Below are 12,250 nucleotides of genomic sequence, written 5' to 3' on the forward strand. Positions count from 1 at the left end.
TCCAGTCATGACCAGAGAGTCCTTTCCAGACTCCGGATTGGCCACACAAACCTTACACACAGCCACATACCGGGGTGTAGCAGCCCTTCTCTTTGCTCTTGTAGCATATCTGCTAAACATCTTATCATAAATTAAATGTTACACAGTATAAAGTTAGAAGGTTTATCACGTGATAAAATTCAACACATTACGCTACCCAAAAAACCCACGTAACCTAAATTAAAGGAGGTCAGATTTAAAAAAAAACAGTAACCCACTTTATTAAATGAAGCAATTGGCAAAAACCGATGACCAACGTATAAACATAAATTTACACACTTAGTGTTACCAACGAGAACCAATTTAATAGCCACCTGGTAAAGATAGCTTAATAAGCGTTTTTGCATGAACAGCAAAAAACGGCACCGGAAGCAAAATTAATAACTAATAGCACCATCGCTATTTGTCGCCGATATCGTTATAGCCTGAACTACTTATTAATGTTTTCATAACATCTATAGATAAATAAGCAAACTAAAAGCTTGAAAAATGGATATAAATAAAGCCAGTTTAACCTGAACGGCAGACAGTCCCAGATGAACCGCCAAAGTGCGTGTTAACCGTCAGGTTGGAAATTATAACCAACCAAAACTATATTGTGTTCTTATTTCAAGAGCTTCGAGAGGCCCCCTACCCAAGGTAAGGCCTCGATGTCTCCATCAATCCAGTAAGAGAAATCTCTTCCAGATTTCTATGATCGCCTGGACGATCAAGTCCGCCCAAATGAAGAAGTTTGTCGTCCGAACGAAAAGTCGTTGATACCGTGTGATGATTAACCTTGCGCAAATCGATAAATGTGACGCGGGTACGAACGGAAACGCGAAGTAAGCAATTGTACGCGCGAGCGCATTACACTCTCACTGTGGTGTCTTCATCACAGTGAATCACTTACTAATAGACTGTTTTGGTTTCTCCAACCAACGAACTCTTTGCTGGCTAAGTAATAATATTGACATAATCCTATCAAATAATCCACAACTGCAAAATAACCTATTAAAATTTTTAAAATCCACAGGTATTTACAGGCAAATATAACCATTCCAACCACACGAAGAGACGAATGAAGCCACCAGGGCTTAAAGTCTCTCTAAACTAAATAAAAAATATATATATGAGTGGGCCGCCAAATCCCCAGTGAGACGTGCGATGACGGAGACCGGCTTGAATCGATGCGCTGTCCTCGACTGGTACAAACTGCTCCGCAATTTTCTTTTCGATTTCGTTTTCGACAGTACGTCGAGGCAAATCGGTGGTGCAGGGATGACCGTCGTGGTCGACGAGACAAAAGTCGCTCGCCGGAAGTATCACATTGGGCGAGTGCGGGAGTCGCACAAGGACTGGTTGGTTGGTGGCATTTGCCGGGAAACTGGAGACATTTTCCTGGAACGTGTGCAGACCAGGACACGTGAAGTACTCCACGAGCTAATCCAGCGATACGTGGTCTCCGGAACCCGCATCTTATCGGACTGCTGGGTGGGCTACAATGGGCTTGGTGCAACAGTGAACCACTCACGCAATTTCGTCGATCCGCTGCAAGGTGATGTTCACACGCAACGGATCGAGAATGTGTTGCGGTAGCTGAAGCATTTTCTCCGCCAAAAGGGCACCAACATCCATCGTTGGAGGGCTATTTTGCGGAGCACATGTTCCACAAAGAGCACAAGACGGACGTCTTCGCGGCCCTGGTCGACGTGCTCGCTCGCGAGACATGTTGAGCAGCAACACCGCCACGGATCACCGGCAGCCTCCGATGGATTGGCAGGAGAGCTAGCACCATCCGGTAAGTAAAAGTGTTATATTCGATGATGATATATTCAATGTAAAACTAATATTTGTTTCTTTTCTCTTTAGGAACGGATCGTACGCTAGTGGGTTGACGCCAGCCCCGTTTATGCTAATTGGCTCAAGGAGTTAGGTTTTAGGGCGGTACCAAAACTCTTCTAGTTGTGAATCCCCCACTACGTGTCACACGTGCCTTTGGAAGGTTTCCCCTTCTTGTAAAAAACAAAAAAAATCAACTTGCTAGTTCATTAACCCACTAACTAGAACTAACAACTGAAATTAAGTAAGCTTTTAACACGGTTATTGGCAATTTAAAATGTATTACCTAACAGCGTAACATTCCATTTTGAGTATAGTTGTAGAAAAAAAACGCGAATATGACTTCAGTTTATTAGGGACGCTTGCGCGAACCAAAAAATTAGTCCGTTTTATTCACTGGTTCGCTTTCTACAACAAAAATGTGCCCTTTCTTCGCCCGATTCTTCTTTTTATCGCGTTGCAGTCTTCTCCTATAAATTCACCACGGTTCTCGGTGTGCCTATCGGTGACCGCCCTATCGAGATCTATATAGAACGTGGTGGATCCGTCGATCGGTAAACATAAACGACAACAGTGACGGTGACGGTAGGCGTAAACAAATATTGTTTTCAACATTGTCCCCCGCAGTGAGGGCCCGATGTGCAGAGAGCGAGAGAAACGGGCCAAAAAATGGTGGGAGAAATGGTCCGAAGAGCCATGTAAAAAATGGTCCGAAGGAAGACATGGTCGGACCATTTCCTATGTGCTAGCATAGGGCAAAAAAGAGAAACAGACCATTCCTAGCATTTCATTGCAGCGCGCATTCGCCGTTTTTCTTTCATTGTGTGCGTGAAGAACCGGTTCAAACAGTGTTCTTGTCATTTTAAAAATGATCATTTATTGAAAAATTTAGAATACAAAATAAAAACAAACTGTCATTCGCATGACCGATCGCCATTAGCAGCATCATCTCAGCATTTTCAGCATCGTTTACCAGCATAATAATTAATTAATTATCGTCGTTTTGGGTGATCCTGCAATTATTACAAAAGTGTTAAAGTGGATGAGCTCGTGATAGACGATTTATTATGTGAATTATTAACAACATTGTCGATCATACCTGATTTTATGTAGTTGCATTATTATGCCGACGCCAGACAAGCGAGGAGATGTTTCTACCAATGAAAACGCTGGTAGTTTGATTTGCCTAGGCGGTCAAATGTACAAGCTTGTTCGACCGAGATCGGGAACAATAAGTACGCTCGGCACGCCGCTGTCCGCGATAGTCGTCCCCTCGGCTTCGGCAGGTAGTACGTCCAGTAGCACCAGCAATACTGTTCGACCGGGATCGGCAACAGTGAGCAGGGGTTGCACGCTGCTGTCCTCGATAGTTGTCTCGTCGGCTTCGGCAGGTGGTACGTCCAGTAGCACCAGCAGTACTGTTCGACCGGGATCGGGAACAGTCAACAGGACTTACACGCCGCTGTCCTCGATAGCGTTTATGCCAGGAAAATAAACAACTTTCGTCCGTTATGCTGTTGTCTTTGAACCGTACATTTTTGGCATCCTAATTTAAGATTGAAATATGCAACACCTGGAAGAGGTGGAAATATTAGTTAACTGTTTTTTCGAATGGTATTTTTATGTTTGGTACCTTTTATAAATGCGCGTGCTGGTGAATCTGCGATGAAAGCTCGTACGCGTACATGTATCATCTTATTGGCGATTTCTATACCAGTTTGCAATAATTCGTTGAGCTCGTTAACTAATGGCCGAAGATATTGTTCCGTGCTTTTGGGTTTGGATGTACCATAGTAATTTCCAACCATCAAAACTGGAACCTCTGGCATTTCATTAATGCTCAATAATATTGGCCAAAACTGCTTCCGAGTACTTTTGTGTAGCGGTAATCCGTCGATGGACAAATTAAAGGAAAACGTATCCACTGTTGGTGGAACATCACTGAAAGAAAAGTAAAACGTGAATCTTTAGATTACTTTTATGTGTTACTTTAATGTTAAAGTATTCCTTACCGAAAATAGTTGTTCAAAACCGCTCGTATTCCGGGATACCAAAATTCTCCTCCTGTGATTGAAACTATTTCCTTTCCACATTGCTTAGTTCTGAACAGCGTACGTGCATTTTTCGGAAGCATGTAGTTTGTTTTATCACGAAGGATTCGCAACAAACTATTGAGCGCTCGATGGGTTTGGTACGTTTTTAGTGCCCAGCTTCTAATCAATTCATCGAATGGTAGGTTTTCATCAGATGTTTCCTGCGAACTTGCAGTTTCATCTTCTCCATCAAACATGCAGTCCTCTATGTCACTGTCGTCGATATTTATCCAGTCCTCGATGTATTCTTCGTCCAAAGTACCATCATCAGAAAAAGTTTCCTCGGAAATGATATTATCATCATCTGTAATGGATGCAAGGAAAAATTAATATATTTTGAAATATTTATTCAAATAATATACCTCATATAATATCACCCTCGAATGGCATTTGCACATAGGCACAAGAAGGATCTTCGCGAATTACATCATTTCTGCTTTCTGGAACTGACGTACTGGTCTCCCCAAATATGTGCCGTTCCAGGGCCTCGTCATTAATTTTACCAACTTTGTACAAAGATCCTGTGGCGCGTAATCTTTTGGCCATCTTTGAGCACTGCACTTAACAGATCTCACGCAGCCTGTGACACTTTTCCGCACAAAACACTGCAAACGATTTTCTCACTGCCGCTTGTAGTCGAAAAATCACAGTTAATAACACTTCACAGGGATATCACATATGCAGGAATATTAGCACTTCAATGTTCACAGTTCTAAACGATTAACACTTTAATGCTAGACACAACGGTAAAAACAGACGAACCACGACGACACGATGTGAGCTGTATGAAGATTGGTACGTTAATTGTTGTTTGGCCTACAACACCACATGTTTATAAACAATTCAAATGTATGCCAGATGGTTAAGGTAAGGTTTAGGTAATATTTTACCAAAGGCTTAGGATAAAAGAAAAAACAGGTAATTTGATAAAGTTAAATTCGTAGTAGGTTTACACTTTTCAGCTTTGTTTACGTTCGGTACTGCACCGGCCAACACGCTAGAACGTAACGAAACAAGACAGGTCAATTATCTCAACTATTAATAAACTAGCTCCGAATTAATTAATTGCAAACACAGCACTTTTAATATTAGTTATTAAACTCCATTAAACTTCAACAATCATTTTTACACATCGATATCAACGCAAAGTCCCAAAGCGTGTTTGCACTTTCTTTTCGTTCTTTGACAACTGGTCGACCACAAAGCTAGAACGAAATCGCTAGATCCTTAGCACGAGAAGGAAACAGTTTCGACACCGCCCATAATTGCCTTCGACCGTTTCAGGCGCTGTCAGCTTACGCATACAATCAAAGAATCTTTCTTTTTACACGGATCCGCTCTCAAAACAGCCACGTTTCGGAGAGAGAAACCGTCTCGATCAACTTTGTCCGAAACTTTTACCGAAACTACACGTCAACGGACCAAAATGGTCCGTTCATCTCACTCTTTGCGCACCGGGTAGTGTTTTAACGTTCTTTTCCCTACTTATCCTGGTTATCACAACACGAGTGGCACAAAACGCGTCAAATTCAATTTTTCGACTCATATATCGACTCAGTTTCGGCGGGTCGAAAATTTTGACAACTCCATACATGGTGAGTCGAAACTGCTGCCGGTTAGCAGTCCTGTTTCGACTCACCTTTTTGACCTTTTTCACCATGGTGCTTTTCATAGGCTTTCAGAAGCTGTGCCGTGCGCTGGTAAAACGCGCCGGATTTTCGTTGTGCCTGTAGTTCAGGGCTCTTCCTGCGGCCAGATCAAGCTGATGGTGTAGTGCTCATTTTACCGCAACACTTTTAAATGAAACTTTACAGCTAAGCACTTCCACTTTCGCTTTGCTTTGTTGACTGAATGATTGTTGACATGAACGCTCACCATAACACCGCGGTAATGTCACAGCTGTGGTGAAAAAATTTCGTTTGATACATCAATTCACCATAGAGTTGAGTCGAAAATTTGAATTTGTGCCACTGGTGAAGTAAGTATTTTTGGCTTAACGTCTAATAACGCGAGTTTTGTTGCAGGTCTTTGGAATATGCCGTTATTGGTTTGCACGCTCGCTTCCCGGGTAACAAACAGCGGTTTTTTTTGTATGGACACCAACACCAATACGTGACATCCAACAGCACGTCCCACAGACATCTTGTAGGATGCGTCAAAAAATTCAGCATGCAGCAGACAGCAGTGTCAAAAAATTCAACATGCAGCAGACAGCAGTCTGCACCCAAGATGCATAAATATACGAACATAAAATCAATTCACAAACTAATTGCGACTTGTTGATTTTACGACACAAGATCAACAAGAAAATTAATCACTATTTCACACGCAACACACAGCACCAATTATATTTATCGGTGTGTAATAAACGAAGCAATTTCCACAACATGTAACGATAGTTTTTATCCTCACTACAAACTCAATGTGCTTGCCGATGCAAGCACGTTGTTGACGCCAAGCAATATGCAATACGCATGGCAATGAATTATAGGATATAGGATTTTATAACTTACGAATAGGATAGGAACTACTATAAAATAATGAACTAAAATGTAATGAAATAATGAATTTAGTTGTAACGAAATAATGACGAAGGAATAAACAGTCGAACTTGTAACCCCGGCGAGAGCGCACAGTATTTTTAGCTTGAGAAGCGAGAACATAAATTGGTCCTTCGAACCGGATCTTCACGAAAGGTGTTTGAAGTAACATCAAGGCGTGTCATCACGATATCGTGAGAAAGAAACAGTGGGATTCGCAACTCAAGCTATTTAGGCTCGCCGTGGATTAAGTTGGGCCAAGCGGTGCGATTAAGTGTTAGTGCCAAAGCGTCAGAATATCGCCATTGCAAGGGTGAATAACCGAAAGGGACGCTACAACGAGAACGTGCACCGTCATTGTCATATCGTATAAAGTGTTTGAGTGTGTCGTCATTATGGCCAATGATAAGCAGATCAAACAAGCCAAGAAAAAGCTGCGTGACTTAATGGACCACATGAAGGATTTGCTGGATTTTGTGACCAACTTCGACGCTACTAAGCATGCGGTACAGATCGCCAGCCGACTGGAGGATTTAGAAGAAACGAAGATGGCGTTTCGGTCGTCGCGAGATACGTTGCTGCAGAACAGTGAAGAGAGTGAAATGATCGAATCGCTGTCCCATGATCGCCGCGAGTTTGATACAATGTACCATACGGTAAAGGGATTTCTCTTTGCCAACCGTTCAGAAGAAGTGCATCGACGTGAGCCGCAAGCCAACAGTACATTTGCTTCATCATTTAATTCCTCGCAGTCAAAGTTGCGCTTACCGAAAATAGAGCTGCCTACTTTCGACGGTAACACAACAAATTGGCTGACTTTTAAGGACCGGTTTGAATCATTGGTGCATAATGTGGTTGATGTGCCGGACGTGCTAAAGTTGCAATACTTGTTATCGGCACTTAAAGGAGATTGGGCTAAGCAATACGATCACACACAATTAACAGCAGATAATTACGAGCCTACGTGGGATTCTCTCTTAAAACGGTTTGATCAAGAGAAAAGGATCAAGAGAGAATATTTCAAGGCGTTCGCTGCGTTGGATGCAATGAAGGACAACTCGGCTGATGAGTTGCAACGCGTGGTGAACGAGAGCAAACGATTAGTGAAAGGAATGGAGAGATTAGGAGAGCCGACTACATTATGGAATACGCCGTTAACCAGCTTGCTGTACTACAAATTGGACGGAGATACACTCATGGCTTGGGAGGAATATTCTGCCGACGATAAGGCCGATATATACACTGCATTAATGGAGTTTTTGGAGAAAAGAATAAGAATCTTAAATTCTTCAAAGCTTTGTGATGACGGTTCGCATGCAAGAAAGGCTCCAATGCCTTCCAATGCCAACAAGGTGAATAAGACCAATGCAAGGAGTGTGTCTATGGTGGCCGGCCTTCCTTTGAGAAACAGACAAAGTAACGGTGACGTCGCGTCTAGTTCACCTCCTCCAACTAGTACGCGACCATGTGAGGTATGTACAGAAAACCATAGACTGTGGCAATGTGGAAAATTTGTAAATATGCCATTAGCGGACCGAAAACGGGTAGTAAAAGAGAAGGGCTTGTGCTTTAATTGCCTAAATAAAAATCACATGCTAATTAATTGTAGATCCCCGATAAGATGCCAACGATGTAGGAAAAGACATCACACAAAGCTATGTGATATGGACGCCACATTAAACACCGAAGCAACAACAATATCAGCCGTCACTAAAACAGAAACAACAATGAAGGCATCACTACTGGCTACGGCGCAGATTTGGGTAACGAACTCGAACGGTGAGTCAATTTTAGCCAGGGCAATACTGGACCCGGGATCACAATTGAACATTATATCGGAACGTGTAACACAGCTGCTAAAACTAACGAAAAGAAGATGCAACACTTCGTTATCAGGCATAGGTCAAACTCCAGTTGCATCTAAAGGCGTAACAACTTGCACCATTCGCTCACGAGTGTCAGAGTATGAAAGTACAGCTGATTTTTTGGTCATCCCAAAAATAACGATAAACATTCCCACCCGAAATCTCTCCACCGACAATTGGAAGATTCCTGCGGAATTACAACTGGCAGATCCCGAATTTCATGAGGCCAAGGGAATCGATGTATTGTTGGGGTCAGAACTATTCGTGGAGGTGTTGCAAGATGGTCGTGTAGATTTAGCTCCAGAGCTCCCCACAATGCTTAACACAAAGATTGGTTGGGTTTGGATGGGAAAGTGTCCACAAAACAATACAACTGTTACTTGCTACAGCATAGTATAATCAGCAATGGACGAATTATTCGAACGATTCGTATCTTTAGAGGAGATTCCTGAGGAAACGTTGCAAAAGGATGAGCTTGAGTGCAATAGATTGTATAATGAAACCACAAGATATTTGGAAGCTGAACGGAGATATGTCGTTAAACTACCAAAGGTTTCAAACTTGGATCGGCAGCTTGGACAATCTAAAGCGATAGCTTTGAGGCGCTTTCTTAGCATTGAACGAAAAATGCAGGGCGATAACAATCTGGCTCAGGAATATAAAAGATTTATGTACGAATACGAGCATCTAGGGCATATGACACGTGTATGTACATATGACCAACTTAAGCAGAGTTCGCAACATCTGACATATTACTTGCCTCATCACGCGGTTTGGAAATCAGACAGCACCACTACCAAGTGTAGAGTCGTCTTCGACGCGTCTTGTAAGACCGACTCTGGGAAGTCCCTAAATGATCTACTGCTTGTTGGACCTGTATTACAAGAGGATATCGTTTCTATATTCATACGGTTTCGGTTGCAGCCAGTTGTATTGGTCGCGGATGTAGAAAAGATGTATAGGCAGGTTTGGGTAGATGAAGGCGATCGATCACTACAGCGTATACTATGGAGAGCTGATCATGGAGTACCAGTAGAAGTCTTTCAGCTAAACACAATTACCTATGGGACCGCTTCAGCCCCGTACCTGGCTGTTAGAACTCTGCAACGTATCTTTGAAGATCATGGAAATCTATTCCCAAGGGCAGGTGTCTGCAGGACAGATTTCTACGTGGACGATTTACTGACGGGAGCAAGCACCGAGCAAGAAGCGCGAGTAATGAGAGTTCAATTAGAAGCATTATTAGCGATGGGCGGATTTAAACTGCGAAAGTGGGCTTCAAATCGACCAACAGTACTTCAAGGCGTGGCGAAAGAAGATTTGGCGTTGTCAGAAGAGCATTTATTTGACAACGAATCAAACACCATTGGCACACTAGGCATGAGCTGGATTCCTGATACTGATAGAATCTCCATTCGAATAAGAGCACCAGACAATTCAGAATCGCTAACGAAACGGAATGTGTGTCGTAACATAGCAAGGATTTACGATCCATTAGGGCTCCTAGACCCGGTAAAAATGATAGCCAAGATCTTTCTACAAAGGCTGTGGATGTGGAGGAAGGAAGATCAATCATCATTAGGCTGGGATGAAGAGCTGCCTCAACATTTTCAACGAGATTGGAACAACTATGTGGAACAGCTTAGTAAATTAGCAGATGTTTCTGTTCCGCGATTTGTGTCATCAGCGTCCTATGTGGAGTTGCAGCTTCACATATTCTGTGATGCTTCAGAGAGAGGCTACGGAGCATGCTCATACATCCGTGTGGAAACTGGAGATGGTGAAGTATCTGCAATGTTGCTGATATCTAAATCAAAGGTAGCACCAATAGCGAAGAGACAAACCTTAGCTCGTCTGGAGTTATGTGCAGCAGTGTTAGGCAGCCGTTTGTATGGGTTCATAAGGGATGCAGTAAGAGTAAACCTTACCTGTTTGTTGTGGACAGACTCAATGACGGTGCGGCATTGGATTAACGCTTCACCGAACAGATGGAAAACCTTTGTAGCCAACCGTGTGGCAAAGATACAAAGACACACAAGGGAGTGTGCGTGGAGGCATGTTCCGGGCAACCAAAATCCAGCGGATGCAGTCTCACGTGGATGTTTACCACAGGAGCTGACCAATACTTGGTGGAATGGTCCATCATGGTTGGTAAACAAGGAAGATTTCTGGCCATCACAAGCAGAATTAAGGAACGACACTTTAATAGAAGACGAAAAACGTGTCGTACTCATCACCAGGCGAGAAGAAGAATCATTCAGCGAGCAACTATTTTCGAGATATTCTTCTTACTCGAAATTGCGGAGAGTCGTGAGCTACTGCATTCGATTCATCAATCGATGTTTGGGTAGACAAAGGAGCACGGATCGAGAGATCGTCGAGGAGACTAAGTGGCTAACAACATCGGAGTTAGAAGCAGCGGAACGGGCTATTTGCAGAATGGCTCAGCGAGATGCGTTCACAGAGGAGTTCAACACACTAGCAAAGAACAATCGAGTACTACAATCATCATCATTGAAATACTTGCATCCGTTCATCGGAACTGATGCTCTCATCCGAGTAGGTGGTCGTTTGGGCAACGCAGATGTATCCAGGTCCGAACAATTTCCGATAGTTGTGCCGAGAAACCATGCTCTCGCAGAATTGCTTGCCAATTACTATCATCTTCGTTTGCTACATGCGGGACCACAGCTAATGTTATGTGAAATACGTCAACGATTTTGGATCCTCGGTGCTAGAGCATTAATTCGGCGAACATATCATCAGTGCATCCGATGCTTCAGATGCAATCCGAAACCAGTATCGCAACCAGTGGCACCGCTTCCAGTCGCTCGGGTTTCTCCATCAAGGCCATTCTCCGTCACTGGTGTAGACTATTGTGGACCAATCTACACAAGGCTCAATCGTAGAGCAGTTGCACGCAAGGCTTATATCGCTATTTTTGTTTGTTTTAGCACCCGAGCCGTTCACATCGAGCTAGTGTCGGATCTAACAACAGAAGCCTTTATTGCAGCTCTACGCAGATTCATCGCAAGACGAGGAGAAGTCACGGAAATCCACTCTGATAACGGGACGAATTTCAAGGGAGCGGCAAATCAGTTGCATGAGGTCCACACGTTGCTGAAATCGGAAGAGCACAAGAGTCGGGTACACCATTGGTGTCTAAACCATGCGATTAGATGGAGGTTTATTCCACCACGTGCTCCAAACTTTGGTGGACTTTGGGAGGCGGCCGTAAAATCTACAAAATATCATTTTGTCAGGGTAGTAGGAGAAACTAAGTTAACGTTTGAAGAAGCAAGCACGCTGTTAGCAGAAATCGAATGTATTCTTAATAGTAGGCCGATTACCGCATTATCCAACGATCCTGAAGGGTTTGAGGCATTAACGCCTGGTCATTTTTTAATGGGAAACCAACCCAGAATACTAGAAGAAGTGGATAGAACAGAAGTATCTACAAATCGCTTGAGTCGCTGGCAGTTAGTTAGCAAATTAAGCCTACAGTTCTGGAAGAGATGGCATAGGGAATATTTGCAAACTCTATTACCAAAAGGTGGAAAACAGAATAAGCACACCATCCTTCAGAAGGATATGTTAGTTCTCATCGCCGAAGAAAACTGTTCTCCAACACGGTGGCCATTAGCTAGGATAGTAGAATTACATAAAGGTACAGATGATATCGTACGAGTTATTACGGTTAAAACACAAAGGGGCTTGTTTAAACGTCCAGTATCAAGAATTTGTATCCTTCCTGAACAGAACTCATTGTAAGTAAAGTAAATAGAAAAACCATTCATGGGTTTTTGGTGGCCGGCATGTTGACGCCAAGCAATATGCAATACGCATGGCAATGAATTATAGGATATAGGATTTTATAACATACGAATAGGAT

Source organism: Anopheles funestus, chromosome 3RL (genome assembly GCF_943734845.2).
Source record: "Anopheles funestus chromosome 3RL, idAnoFuneDA-416_04, whole genome shotgun sequence".
Classification (NCBI taxonomy): Eukaryota; Metazoa; Arthropoda; class Insecta; order Diptera; family Culicidae; genus Anopheles; species Anopheles funestus.